Source organism: Spermophilus citellus (assembly GCF_964194105.1).
Source record: "Spermophilus citellus genome assembly, chromosome: 8".
In the NCBI taxonomy this organism is placed as follows: domain Eukaryota; kingdom Metazoa; phylum Chordata; class Mammalia; order Rodentia; family Sciuridae; genus Spermophilus; species Spermophilus citellus.
This window is the reverse complement of record NC_138189.1, coordinates 27,407,728-27,423,502: the sequence shown is the minus strand read 5'-3', so window position 1 is coordinate 27,423,502 and position 15,775 is coordinate 27,407,728.

Genomic DNA, 15,775 nt, shown 5'->3' with positions numbered 1-15,775 from the left:
CATAATTATACGTATAGTAGTTGAAACACAGAGTTTGTTCTTTTTATGTTTTATAGCAAATAAGTAAAATCAAGATAAAAATAATTTTTTTATCATAATTAGAAAAAAAAGCTTCCTGAGATGAATTATATAGATAAGTGATTTCAGAATTCTTTGGAGGAACACATATTAATTTTTATGTTAAGTATATATGTTTGTAGCATTTTTCAAATTCATTATTAATAGACAGTAGATCATAAGCATTTTTACTACAGATACATGCACATACATACACACAATGACTATATGAGGCAATGGACATGTTAATTATTTCGATATGGCAATTTTTCCCAGTATTTGTAGTGTGTGTGTACATACCAAACCATTGTGTTATAAACTCTAAATGAATATATTTTTTTGTCAGTTAACCTTAATAATGCTGGAAAAAAAGTAATTACACATAATAGTTAAACTCTGAAATCCAGTTTTGCTTTTAAAAGAATCATGACATCTATAAGCAAGGTACTGATGTATGAAACTTAAGTGTAAAACTCAAGTTTCAACACAAAAATGACGTTTAAATATATATTTTTATTTATCTAATTATTCTATAAATATATAAAATTTCCACAAAACTAAAGTATTTTCAGTTTTTCAGAAACTGAGTAAAGATTACCAAATCCAAAAGTAGTCTGTATTTTTCATAAATAAGCCCATCATGATGAACTAATTAAGATATATCAAGCCCTATTTTTGAGATAAAATATGTTCATATGATTTCAAGAAAAATTTTGCAACTCAGAATTGAATTAAAATGGTTACTGATAGGAAATGTGCCATGAAAATATAAAATATAAATTTAAATATAGTAAAGATGATTTATTTTAATGAAGGAGGAGTAAAAACAATTTGAGAAAGCTGCTAATGTCTGATTCAATACATTGTTTTATAAATATATAATAAAAACTCAATCAAATTATATATTATATATTTGATTTGAATTTGAATCAAAATTATGTATATATTTCATTTGATTAAAAATCATATATAATCACTTTTAAAAGCATATTCTGACTCCAATTAGACTTAGGAAATTTTTCAATCCCATCTATATCATATTCAAGTAATTTATGATAATTACAACTAATCAAGGAGCACAATAACATCTCACTTCTAATGTTCACAATTTCCTGAACAATGAAATTTAAACCTGCATATACTTGAATTATTAAAACTCAAAAATAAATTTTGTTTTTATTAAATAAAGTATGAAAAAAGAGCAGAGATCAAGAAAGAACTACAAATAAAACAGAAATATCATTTCAGAAATATAGGTTAAATTATGAGGAACACAGAGTAATAAAAAATTTCAGAGAATGCCATGTAAAAATACAAAGTAGAAAAGCAGAAAGAAAAACCCATAAAGTTAAGATGACCTTAAAATGATATTAGTTGATATAGAGAATAAGCAAAAAAGGAACCAACAGGCCAGGCATAGTGGCACACACCTGTTAGGAAGGCTGAGGCAGGAGGATCATGAGTTCAAATTCAGCCTCAGCGAAAGCAGGGTACTAAGCAACTCAGTGAGATTCTGCCTATAAATAAAATATAAAAAAGGGCTGCAATGTAGCTCACTGTTGAGTGCCCCTGATTTCAATTCCAGTACCCCCCCACACACAAACAAACAAACAAACAAAAAGAAACAACATAAGCCTAATAGGAAGCACAAATAAGGACATCAAAGCTAGAGAGCAAATGTGCAATCACATACTTTTAAGATAGTTGCCCAGTAGCTCGAATTTAAAACAGGTAAGTGAGCAGTTGTTTTGACAAAACTAATCATATTCAAATCTTATTCTACTCCATCTAAGAAGTTTAAATTTACTACATTTGTAGATTCTGTTCAGTTGTATTTAGAATTTATTTCATTACTTAAAAATTGTTGAATCTGAAAACTGAACTTTAACAAATAAATAAAAAATAAATATGTAAATTATTTATAGACGTGTTTAAGTTGATTTGTAGATTAGAGCAAAGTTACTCAATATCAAATTTTGTTAAAATTTGCTGTGCTCATACACAGTGTACTAAGCAATGAAAGCTGAATTTGAAAGCAGAAAATAGAGGTCAGTTTGAAACTACAACTTTCACAAATTGAATACTAATTGCTTAAATTCCTGAATAAACTTCCCTACATTCAAAGCCCACCCTTGAGGATAATAGAAAGCTTATATCAGTAAGCTTATGGGATTTTAGTTTTTGAGACATTATTAAATCCAAGAAATTACAGATGTGACTTCTCTGGAGGAGCATCCAGGAAGGTAATCACTTATCTTTGTTAGTAAAATCAGAAAAAAAGGCGCACTTGTGCATTGTAGAAATTCTCCCCACTTTTGCTATAACTTCTTCTAGTAAATTGTTTTGTAAAAAAGGCCTGCCACTTAGCAGAAGGTCCACAGTTACAGCTTTCACTTTGTACTGTAGAGGTAGTGTAGTTGTGGAATAGGAAGTCAAGTTCAGAACATTTAGGCCAGAGGCAATGAGACTGCACCATTAGCACTTCAATGGATCACTCCAGAGGAATTAGCATCAATTTGAATGATGTCTGCAATGCCCTCTTCTTGGGGAGCAGCTGCTCCACTTTCCCTTTTTTTTGAACTGCTTACATGAAAGAGCCAACTACTTTCTCAAGAGGTGCCCTGATTGGAGGAGCCAGAGCACAATCCCACAGCACCAAACCTGTGAGGGAGGAGTGGAGACGGACTTTTCAAGGATAATTCTCTATATTTCTCTCTCTCTCTCTCTCTCTCTCTCTCTCTCTCTCTCTCTCTCTCTCACACACACACACACACACACACACACACATATCCACATAAGCACTAGATTTCAATATACAGATATGCAAATTTTCCTTCATCCTGAGATTAGGACGTTGATTTACAAAAAAATGATTTTGAATTTAAAGAGGAAAAAAAATGATAGCAATTCGGAATGTTAAATCTGGAAAAACTTTCAGAGATTTCTGAGCCTCACTCAACTCAATGTAGTGTCTGAGGCAAAAATAGGTTAAATAAATATCCAGTTTTACAACTAGCACTCTGAATCCAGATAAGACATGCTTAGCTTCTAGTTCACTGCTTATTTTTATTTAACAATTATAGAGCCAAAATTAGATATTTCTATCCTTACACCCAAATAATATGACCAATAATATGTATAATATACTGGCTCCACTCTGAACCTCATTTTTAACACATCTGTATAATCTACATACTATAACTCTATTTCTTCCTCATGTTTTACTAGGTGCATGTTCCCATTAAATTTGTAAATAGGGGCTGGGGATGTGGCTCAAGCGGTAGCGCGCTCCCTGGCATGCGTGCGGCCCGGGTTCGATCCTCAGCACCACATACCAACAAAGATGTTGTGTCCGCCGAGAACTAAATAATAAATATTAAAAATTCTCTCTCTCTCTCTCTCTCTCTCTCTCTCTCTCTCTCTCTCTCTCTCTCTCTCTCTCTCTCCTCTCTCACTCTCTCTTTAAAAAAAAAAATTGTAAATAACCCCTAAAATATTCTGGCCCACTAACTTGTTTCTTATATACTTGCCCTAATTTAATTTATTCTGTCTTACAGGATCTGAACTGGTCAGATCATTCACATGGTAGAGAGAAATAGTGAGCATAACCTGGGGAACTTAGAGAATCTTCAAAGCAAGATGCTGTGATTCTTGTGCTGCATTATTAACCTCCAGGGAAAATCCTACTTTTTCTTCAAATATCTTCTTCCTGACAGAAAGAACTAGGTAATTATCTAACTTGAGCCAGGATTCCTGTTATTCAGTTAACTTTTCTTCTGACAAGATCTATGTATGTCTCATAACAGTTTGACCTATCGAGTCAAGAGCATAATGAAAATTCAAACCAGATTTTCCATAGAATTTTTAAAATAGCAAAGTGGGGCAGAGATACTTGTCCTTTTCACAGAAAGAACTGCTGCTCCCATTTTCCATTCTATGAAACATTTCCTGGAAGGGTTTATTCCAAGTGACTTTCTTAAATTATGGTCTTTAAGTTCATGTGTGGAGGTGTACCAAGAAAGACTGTTTTCATAAGATTTAGGTAGTGAAAAAAAAAAATGGTGAAAGACCTTGGGTGTCTGGAGAAAGGACTGAAACATTGAAATTAATACTAAAATTAAACAAAGACAAAGTAGTGCTCTAAACAGACCAGAAGAATCAATAGAGAGTCTCTTTATCACAGATGTTTTGCATTTTCTAAAGCAGAATTTCTCATTTTGAATGGAGTAAATATTGGATGCTAAGGATAAGGCTTTATCTTATCATAACCGATCCTCAGAAATATTCAGAACCTGAGATTTCAGAATAGTAAAAGCCTTCTCCAACATCTTTTTTTAAAATGTTATTTTCTCTGTGTGTGCATGTGTGTGTACACATTATGTAGTTGTTTGAGATATTTATTTTTATACATAGTGAATCCCAGAAGTTGAGACATGTTCTATATTTTCAGCGATTAGAATTTTATATGGATCTCTTCAATTTATTTTGTTAAAAATACCAGCAACAGGAGGGAAAAATACATCTTTATATGATTTTTAGTCTGGAAGCATCCTAGAGAAATCTTGAACATGAGACTATAAGCAAACTGATTTCTTCTTGTATATGAAATGCGGATACCTTTAAACCATTAGAAATATAATGAAAGATATTTGGTGTAGGACTCTATCATACATGCAGATGTAATTTCAATGCTTTTTTAAAATATTATTATGACTTTGCCGCAGTCTGGCAGGGCACAAAATCACAAGCCACTCAAGCAGGAACAAACTTTATTTTTGAAACTGCAGCCAATGCCCCGCCCCCCGGGAAGATTGCTGATCCCCCCCCCCACACACACACACACACACACACACACACACGAAGTCTTCCCAGAGGAAGTTCCTCCCCCAGAATTCCCTCCTACTGCACTTCCTCAACCAATGGGAACTCTCCAGGAGTCCTGTAGCAGGCCTAGGTGAACAGCAGGAGGAGTCCAATATCCATATGAATGCAAATCTTAACATAATCATATCATCTCAATGGCTAGCTGGCATCACCTTTCAACCAAAATGCCATGCATCATATTACTTGGCTGTGGCTCTTAGCATGACTTCAGGTTTATTCATAGACTAGAAAATTCTTTTATTTATTTTTTTGGATATTCTAAATAAGAGAAATTTCTGACATGTTTTTTAGTATCATAACTCTTAAATTCATTCTAGTATCTTAAATGTATTTATTCAATGGGTTATCATCTTATCCTCAAATAAAAATATACTCACAAAGGTAAAATTTTAAAACTGTTTAACATAGTAAAATAAGCATCTATAGCATGTACAGAATGGAATATTTTAGAAATTGAAAGAACACTTTGTTGAGAAAATATTTTGCTTGCTAATTAAAGTCATTCTCACAGGCTTCAGCAATATATATTTTCAATCCACTCTTAAAAAATTAATTAATTAATTTTAATTAGGTATATATGACAGCATAATGCATTTTGTTTCAATGTACACAATTGCGCATAACTTTACATTTCTATGGTTGTACATGTTGTAGCATCACACCATATGTGCAGTTGTACATGCACCTAGGGTAAAGATGTCCATCTCATTCCACCATCTTTCTTGACCCCATGTACCCTCCCCACCCTCCTTCTCCTTTGTCCAATCAAAGTTCCTTCATTTTTCCCATGCCTCTCTCTTCCCCATTATGGATCAGCATTCACTTATCACACAGAACATTCCGCCCTTGGTTTTGGGGAATTGGCTTACTTCACTTAGCATGATATTATCTAACTTTATTAATTTACATGTAAATACCATAATTATATTCTTTTTTAATGCTGAGTAATATTCGATTATGTATATATATACCACAGTTTCTTTCTTTTTTTTCCAAACTAAGAAACACTTAGTATGTTCTTTTTTAATTTTTTTAAAATTCTAATTTGTTATAAATGACAACAGAATGCATTATAATCCATATTACACATACAGAGAACAATTTTTCAATTCTCTGGTTGTATATAAAGTATATTCATACCATTCATATCTTCATACATGTACTTAGAGTAATGATATCCATCTCATTCTATCATCTCTTTTTACTCCCATACCTCCTCCTTTCCCCTCCCATACCTTTGTCCTGTCTAGAGTTTGTCTAATCCTCCCATGTTCCCCTTTTAATACTTTTAAAGATTTCATAATTTTTGCAGGTTTAATAATTTCTCCTGTTTGAAGAGCTTAGATAGATAGATAGATAGATATTTATAGTTAAAAGTAGAGCTCTTCTGATGCTATAAAGTGAGTCCATGTTTCTACAAACTATCATCAATCTTCTTAAGTTGCTCCATGGGACAAATAGGGATGGATATATAAATCTCAAAATTCTCTTCAAAGTATTCATAAGCTTGGTTTGCTAAAAGTGACTGATTTATCTTGAAATAGAAAACAAAAATACAACTTCCTCTTAATCTTTTGGTCAGGTTTTTTTTTTTTTCCTTTTTTAATCCGAGCCCTTGGTCAGTTCTTAATGAAATAATAGTCTCTATTTCAAGTTTAAGGTCAAAATCAATTTTAATTAGTCAAGGAATATGCATGCAGCCTCTTCGTGAACTTATTCATGAAGAGATATTTTATAGATTAATAAATCCATAGACTAATTTCTATAGTTTTGTTGATACACAGTACACTATAACACAAGATATATTTTTGTGGTCACAGAATCAAAAAATGTTCTTTTGGCTGTGACAATACCTCTAATTAGGTGTTAAAATGTTGTAATAAGTTGTTACCAATATTCCTTTGTACAAATGCCATGTTTTAGCTATTTATAGTCAATATCATTATCGTTCTTTAAGAACCTTTATAAGCACTCTAAAAATCACAATTAAGTGCAGCTGTTAAACATACTTCCAACAATGAGGAAATGTACTAGAATATTGTTAACAAATGACTTAGCTGTAATGGAGAGAATGGGTATATGCACATGTGATCATTTTATTCATATCTTTATAAGGTAAGACACACATATTCTACACACAATGAATGAGAGAAGAGATAAACAAATTAATATCAATGGAATCATTTATGGAAGTCATAATTGTGTTGTAAAAACACTGTGTAGTTGTTCCTTTATAACACCATGTACATGTATAAAATATGACAACAAAACAAGATTTAATTTGTATTGACATATTGTCAGTAAAGTCAAAATAGCTATGACTTAATAAATGGGCTTTAAAACATAAAAATTCTGATACCAAGAGAACAAAATCACATAAATTAAATAAGGTAGAAAACACAAACATGGACAGTGATCTTTGAGAACTAAAAAAGCTGTTAAACTTGAGTCTATTTCAGTGTTCGCAGAGGATAGACTGTAGATTACTTTCCAATGATTCTTACCTGATGATGTTCACCAATTTTTATACTTCTTTACCTTTGAATATGAAGGGGACTTGTCTCTTACATGTATCTAACATAATATGGCAAAGGCCATCATGTTTCACTCATGATGAGTTGCATTACATGGCAAAGAGTTATGATATTACTCTCATGACAATGCTCTAAGATTCCTTTCCCAAACTACTGGAACTGTAGAATCTTCATTATTTGATAAAGCAACAGGCTATGTTGCAGTAGTTCATATGTCAAGGAATATAGAAGTAGACTCTTGAAGTTTGAGTGGTATCTGAGGTTGGGCTCCAGCTACAATAAGTAATAAGAACACAGCCTCAGTAATGCCTTGAACACAGATTTGTGACACTGAGCAGAAAATCCAGGTGACCCATCTGAGACAATAAATATGGATTCACTTAAACTATATAGTTTGGGTAATTTATTATGAAGCAACAGCAAACTAATATAAACATCTTATCTAATAGTAAAACATGCAAACAAAAATAAATTCAATTTTTAAAAATAGGTATTAAAGGGAAACAACTAATTTGTCATCTTTTTTTACCATATTATGTATTGTATCCTTAAATTTAATAACATATGATAGAATGATTAATTTTGCTCTTCACCTATGTTTTCTGATTATATTGACAATGTGTTTAGAGACTAGAAAGCATTAAATTTAATATTTTGTTGTTATTTATTTGTAACATAAAATTTGACAAATTATGTGCCAGGCAGAAAATTAACCTTGACCAGTTTTTAAAATTCTGACATACAAGCTTAAAAGAAACTCTATTATATCTATTTATGATTTTGTCTTAGTGATAAGGAATATAGCATAAAGAAATTAAAAGTTTTTTTCAATGACAAGACAATAAAAAATCAAAGACATATTAATGTCAGTACTTATATCTTTATAAATTACTATTAGCAGAGTATCCACTGGAATGCTAGAATCTGAAATCTAGATGCATATTGCTTACCATAAATTCTTTGAAAAAAATTATATAATAGTTTTTATTATAAAGCAGAAAAATGTCTGACACACTTTAAATATTTACTGTTTATTATTATTTTAATTTGCATTTTTTGATTAATTAGGCTCATGTGCTCTAATGGTTTACAAATATTTATGAAGAAACTCTTATTTTAAGAAATCAAAGAGTACCTAGATCTTTAAAATTCATTTAAAAGTAAAAATGACCAAAATTGCTTCACATATCTCTACTTAGTTCCTCAAGATCAATTCCTATAATTAAAGTTATTGGATTAATTGTGATTTTAAATTTTGACCCATATAAGCATATTTTCTTTAAACATAACACGAAATGTATAATCCTGAGAATACTGAATGAAGATATTCTATAACTTCAAATACTTGATATTTCTTTCATGTTCTTTTTTGGCTCTATATTTTTATTTGTCATGCGTTTTAGTAAATTATATTAAAAAATTAAATTAAATTAAATTAAATTAAATTAAATTTAAAAAGTAATGTGTTTGCCAGCTTTTCCTCACTGTGAACAACATATCTGACAAGAGGAACTTATAAGAGAAGAAGTTGATTTGGGATTCAGGGTTCAGAAGTTCAGTCCAATTCCATTGCTCTGGTCCTGAGAGAAGTCCAAGGTGAGGCAGAACATCAAGGCAGAAGGGTATGGCAAAGGAGAATGGCTGAGGTCATGACAACCAGGAGGCAGAGAGAAAAATAGAGACAGAGTCATGGGGTGGGAGGGAGGGAGGGAGAGAGAGAGAAATAGGGGATGGGGGCTGGAGAGCGAGGGAGCGCAAGTTCAGGTGCACAAAAACACATGCCAGGGTTAAAATATAAGCCCGGAAGTCATGGGCCTGATGACCTAACTTTCTCCAAGTGTGCTTACCCACCTACAGTTACCAACCAGTTATTCTGTTCAAATTACTGATCCATCAAATGGACTAAGTGACTGGTTAAATTACACCTTTCAAAATTCATTTCAACTCCTGCATTAGCACAGCAAATTTTGGCATAAACCTCCCTCTCCAAACCACCATAGCAGGAGGCCTAAATGTTCACCACCTAGATTTAACAACTATTAACATTTCAAATTATTATTTTAATTGAACAAATTTATGGAGTGCACCATAATAATTCACTTCAATGTTATATAATGATCAAAAAGGGTCGTTAACATTTCCATCTTTTAAAACATTTTCTTTAATTTTGATTAACACATAATCATCAGAAGTATAATAGGACATACATAATAGTCAACATATATGACAACATATATGTATACATATGGGTGTATGTGTTTAGAATTAGATGACTATCAGATGATCCTTTCATGTTAAAATAGGTTTTTAGGTTTTAAAACTATCTAATAACAAACACATGGTAAGCATTGCCTCTTCTCATGTATTCTGAATGAATGCATTCAAGGAAAACTTTAACCTTTTTATATATGATGCAGTTTGATTTATATTAGCTAGAATAATGAAGTCTGACAAAATTCCACAATTTAAACTAAAATAAATATGAATCTCAGCTTTCCTTGCTTTTATTAATTTTACTCCTCAAGATTAGTACTTATAGTAACTAATAATAGAGTAGAAATTAAATTAAATATTCTCCATAGTCTATATTGTTCTACATTTAAGTGTGGGTAAAGGTAATAATATACTAAAATATTTTTGTAGAAGATTTAAAGTAAATAGTGATTCTTAATGAAGTTCACCAAGAAAAAATGCTGCCTTGGCTCTGAAAGTAAAAATGCATACACATTTAAGCACTGTTTATTAGCATCTTAACTCTTGCTCTTCTTTCTTGCTTTCTATGCCCTAAATACCAAGCACTTAGTTGGTAATTAGTACTTTTACAAGAAAATTGCTTCTTTGCTTCAGGTCAGTGATCAGCAATAATTAAAGTAACTAAAACACTAGGAAAACAGGCTAGAAAATAGAAGGACATGGTAACTCAATCCAATTTTTAAGTTTTTAATTAAAATAGGCAAAGACACATGCAAAAAAAGACCCCCAAACAATATACATGATTGCATTTTTGTGCTATTGAGTACTCTTAGCTTAATTTAGACTTTATTTATTATTCCTTAGTTTTGCAGCAAGGTCTAATTAAATAAATGATAGAGGGTGAATATTGCTTTGGTCTGCATCATCAAGGAAGGTATCAAAGAACTACCATTTAGAAATGAATGCTATCTACCAGATAGTGATCTAGTCAGAGGATAATATTCCAAATACAAGACATAAAAGGACAGAGTCAACATGAGAATCATGAAATTGTTCTATTTGGTGCAAATTATTTGGGAAGAAAAATATTTAAGGAGTATACTAAAGGTACTTTATTACCTTTTTATACTATTCATTTGCTTATTCTTTCAAAGATTTATTGTTCTTCAGACTCTATGTCAGTCCTTGAGATACGACTTAAACAAAACAGAATTAGGTCACTCTCTGAGATAAAAATATTGTCTAGTAATTAAATAAGCACATTGTTATAAACTAACATACACACTATAGAGGAAAGAATATACAATCTTTTGTAAAAAGGCATCAATTAAAAATTTGAAAGTTATATGCTAAACAAATTAAGTAGTGCTTTAATAAGTTGTGAATAAAAACATTCTTTACACACTTAGCAAATTTCTTTTAAGAAAAAGACCAAAACATTGTAACCCATTCAGTGGACTGGGGTTGTGGCTCAGCAGGAAGCGGTCGCCTAGCATGTGCCAGGCCCTGGGTTCGATTCTCAGCACCACATAAAAATAAATAAATAAAGGTATTGTGTCCTGCTACAACTGAAATAAGTAAATAAATAAATACTTCTAAAAAAACCACTGTAATACTCTGAACAAGATTTTTTAAATGAATGCTTTTATAAATGATCACTGGAGTATGATATTACTTTTCAAATCAAATATTTTAAAAGAATAAAAATGTGAAAATAACTTTAAAACAGTTTTTCATTTATTTCATCTTGGTTATAGCTGTACTTTAGAGAACAGAATTTCTACAGATGATTAGTAACTTCTAATTGTTTCTTATAAATTTTCTTTAACAAGTTTCTGGGTAAGAAGTGTTAGAATAAAAAAGTATTGAGCCAATTTACATCTACACTATTTGATGCATGTGGTGTGTGTGTGTGTGTGTGTGTGTGTGTGTGTGTGGTGCTAGGGATTAAACCTAGGATATAACATGTGATAAATGTGTTCTTAACACTGAGGTATACCTTCAGTGCCACTGTTTGATTCTTCTATGTAAACCTCTGCAAATCAGGTATCTTACTTCTGTAAGATTGCATAAGGTGAGCATGCTGAATGTTTAACAAATGAGTTTTAACAATATCCAATGATTCTATATCTGTATATTTAGTTGTAAATTTCTGCTTTACCTTAAACCAGTTCTGCAGGAAACAGTAAACTAAAAAAGTCCTACTAGAGTATTTGGTGATTTCTGTGGTATAAATTCTCCTACAGTAGTTATTTTAAATCTATGAAATAACATCATTGAACATGGAAGAAGTGTGGATAAGCAAAGGGTAGTAATGAGTCCAAAAGAACACTGGTTACAACTTTAGTAATATTGTTTAAGATGGGAAATTGACTTGTTGGACCAATTTATTTGTAAACCTATTGCAGACATTCTCCTTGTGGTTTTTCGTGAACTTCAGCTCCTTCTTGAAAGTCTCAATTTACATCTCCAGGTGAATGATACTGAAGTCATCAATAACTTTGTGAAGCCCACAGATATACATCTCTAGAGACTGGGGCATGGCCAGGTCTGACTCATACTTGAATGCAAAGTCATCAGAAGCAAAACAAGCACTGTTAATCTGCAGAATGATGAGGGAATTGCCTAGAAAACTTAACAAAGATTTGTGCCTTTAGTTCCTCGCCCGTCTTGAAATATGCTCTTGGTCTCTGACCCTAGGGAACTTTCTTGTCCAGATGTTCCTGGTTTTTGCTCTCCAGCCTCCATTATGTATCTAGGCTCCTTACTCTGTTCAGGTAAGAGATTAAGTGATCATTTAGGTCTTTCATGGTCTCCTCACTCTGGATGATGCAAGTTTCCACATCCATATTTTCCATCCCCCAGTTGCCCTGGAAGTTGTTGGAGCAGAACACAGAGATCTGAGCCCCTGGCACCAGCAAAGACACTGGCCATGCTGCTAGCATGTCAGAACAGTGGTTGGGAGACAAGATAAAGCCTATGGGCCAGTAGTTGGTGAAGAAGGTGTAGGAGATGATGAAACTCATGCTGTCCCAGGAGGAAGTCCAGTGACCAGTGTCTGCAGATTCTAGACACCAGAAAATGCCCTTTAAGTAACATAGAAGATCTTATGCAGTTCAAAACACCAAACGAGATTGTACTGATTTTCTTTTATTTTCCTGTCTCACTTGCAAGCAACAGTCCTTTGTCATAAATCGTGAGTTTTGACTGTTTTTCTCTGCAAAATATAACAAATAACACTGAAAGACAGGGCTCACATTAAAAGGTTACAGGGTTTTGGCAAGCCACACAATTTCTTGGCTTTCTTCCCCTGGAGGATAATATTGAGCTGCATGTTAATTCTTCCTGGCATCAACTCTGTAGATTTTTAGCTTTAGAAACACTGTCTGGTAGCGTTAAGCTAAAATGTCACAACATCATATATCTCATTTCTTCTTGGATGGAAATTATTTCTAGTGGTAATTACAAAGATAATTGAAAGAATCAAATTGAATAAAAATAAATGTGACCAATGCTGTAACATATTTTTTTCAGTTGGCATCTGAATGCAGAGATTAAGACTATCAGAAGGGAGGCAGCAGGACCACAGTGTGCTGAAGATAGCACATTATCCTCCTCATTTAGCAGCTCCCTTCTGGAACTGGGTTCAAAGGAAGTATAAATCATTGCCTCTATCCCTCTGTATCTAATAACAAATCAAAGGAAAATGTATAAACCATATCCATAAGCCCAAGGGGATGATGCATTAAATGGAATGTACACAGGAAGGAAAAAAGAAAAAATATATAAATGGGAAGTGAAAGTAGTATTTGAAAGATGGAAAAGATGAGATTAATGAATTGGATCAATTAATCCAACTTCATTGATGGAAATTATGTTTTAACAAGGTAAAATGTTGACATAGTCATGGAAAAACTGGTTCATCAACAGATTAAAGGAAGCAGGGCTTTGCGGCCCATAGGAAGAAGCATATATAAAAAAAATGAAAAGAAAATAAATATAGGCTGTTGTAGAATAGATCAAATTAGGGGGAGAGAAATTCTTGACATCTAAGACTTTCTTCTCTACCTTGCTGTTCTTTCTCACATTAATTTTTATCTTTGAAGCATAATCTCTGCTATTCCTCTTTATACTAAATGTGATAACTCTCTGAATAGCTTTGAAAATCATTATCTATAATATCTCTCTCTCTTCCTCCTGCTATTGCTACTCAGAATTTCTTTTTTCTTTTTTGAAAGTTTTTAATACCCTGAATTCCTAACTCTCTATCAATTTAAAAAATTAATGTGTGACTTAGAAATGTTCTTTGTTTTGGGAACATTTAGAAAAAAATAGAAAATAAGGCTTTACCCCTGAGAGCAATTATATGTGATTAGAATCAAAAGTAGATACAGATGGACTTAGAACAGAACAGAATGAATTTGCAAGAATACCCTTATATTATCACAGATCTCATAGGCATATTTAACTTACTTTTCCCAATTTTCAGTCTTTGATTTTGGAAATCAAAGCACATACTTTATGACAACAACAACAACAAAAATGACCCTTTTAAGTTTTCCTTTCCTTTAAGGACCCCATTAATATCAGAATGTCCATTAACTAGGTCATCAAGAAATGCCATTGATATTATATTCAGGACAATTGAAAAGAAGCTCACACAAAAATTATCCACATTTATGAAGGACTATGAAGTATTTTATATCTCTCATATTTGCAAACCAACAATTTAATATGCCACATTTTCATGAGTACATCTCTTACCTGTCTTTTTAGTTTAAGAAAAAAAAAACCTGACAATCTGTTAATCACAACAATGGCAATAACCAGAGCATTGCTGCTTATGTATTGGTTCCCGGACCCATTTCTTACAGTCCTGCAAAGACATTCAGAGGATCCTGTGCACATATTGAGTTACATTACAGTGAGTTGGGCTCCCTTATATTAGAGAACCCAAATCTTTTATATGGCCAGAAGATGCATGCCCTTAGCTCTTGAGGAAGACAGTATTTCTGTACCAGTTTTGTTCACTACACAGACCTCCTTGAACAGATGGTCTAGAACAAACTTAAATCAGTGTTTTTGCTTCAAAATATGCAGAAATATAAAAATCCAAGAATTTCCCCAACAATCATAAAGGGAAGAAATATACAGAAGATGCACACTTAAATTCTGTCTTGGTGTAAAGAACATTCTATTGCAGATACAAAAAGGAAAACATCTTTGATGTTAAACTTGTATTTGTAATTTCACAGTAATTTCGTGACTTTCAACAAATTGCTCAATTTAAAAATGGAAATGCCAGGAAATTTCTCTTTCTCTCTCTCTCTCTCTCTCTCTCTCTCTCTCTGTCACACACACACACACACACACACACACACACACACACACACACAAACACACACAGTAAAAAAATAGCTAGCAGTGATATTATAAAATTTAAAAATATAGTATTATATAAAAAAATAACAGATCATTTTTAACATAAATTTTCTGTTCAAGAGTTGGTATTTAGGTTAAGAACTGAAATACTGAAGTAGGTCCTAGGTAAGCTGGAGAGAGACTTCATTATCTTCATTTTTCTATTTGAAGTTATTTGAATTAGAACAATCCTCCTCAGAGGAGATTGCTACTTTGTTAACAGCTTTGGAGACAGGACCACAAGATTGAACTGAGGCCCTTCTTCAAGATAATTACTAACAGTATAGAGAGGGTAAGAAAAAATGGGGAACCCTGGAAAACAACTTGTTTATGCCTTATTGAGAATCTTAAATTTTAAGCCAAATATTTGATGTATTTATAATTTCAAACACTATTTGTAAAACACCCCATTGTGTTTTATTCATTTGAAGAAAAATAAAGAATTTTTACTCCAGATCAGCAAAAAGACCAACAAGTAAAATGATTAGAATGAAATTTATTAAGGACAAGTGAAATTCAGAGGCATTCAGATATTTTATTGCCAACCAGGAACTTCATTTCCTGAAATCAAATGGAGATGTTTTAGGGTTTGTTATTATTAATAAAGACTTCTTTCCCCTTGGAAAACAGTGAATAGCAATGGTGTATAAATATTAATGACAGAAGAGAGTTATTCAAAGGTAATC